We start from the raw sequence: 402 nt of genomic DNA, 5'->3' as shown, positions 1-402 counted from the left end.
CTCTCGGACAGATTTGGGAAAGGGAGGGTGGAGAGAGAGGGCTTCGCTGCTAAGCTCGGTTTTGGCTTGGAAGAGCGCGATTATCCACGTGGGGAGTCCCAGAATGTTCTGAAAGGTGACCCACCTGGGTGTGAGGGAGGCTGGACCTGGCCTCCAGACTGAATTCCGCTGATGTGTGTGGTGAGAAGAGCTTCATCTAGCAAAGCTCATTTCTTCACGCTGATATTCGGGGGTTTGAGACGGATCCTTCATCTCCTTGGGTTGAAGTCGGGACGGCGTGCGTACGACCCTCCTGTCATCACCGCGTGAGATTAAGCAGGAAAGGAAATGATGAGGAACATCATTTTCGAATGTTGATCTCCGCAGTGATTCCATGATTGCACTGCCATTCGTGTCACGCTG

Source organism: Silurus meridionalis, chromosome 21 (genome assembly GCF_014805685.1).
Source record: "Silurus meridionalis isolate SWU-2019-XX chromosome 21, ASM1480568v1, whole genome shotgun sequence".
NCBI classification, from domain to species: Eukaryota; Metazoa; Chordata; class Actinopteri; order Siluriformes; family Siluridae; genus Silurus; species Silurus meridionalis.
The sequence above is the reverse complement of the archived record's forward strand: the minus strand, read 5'-3'. Positions refer to the sequence as shown.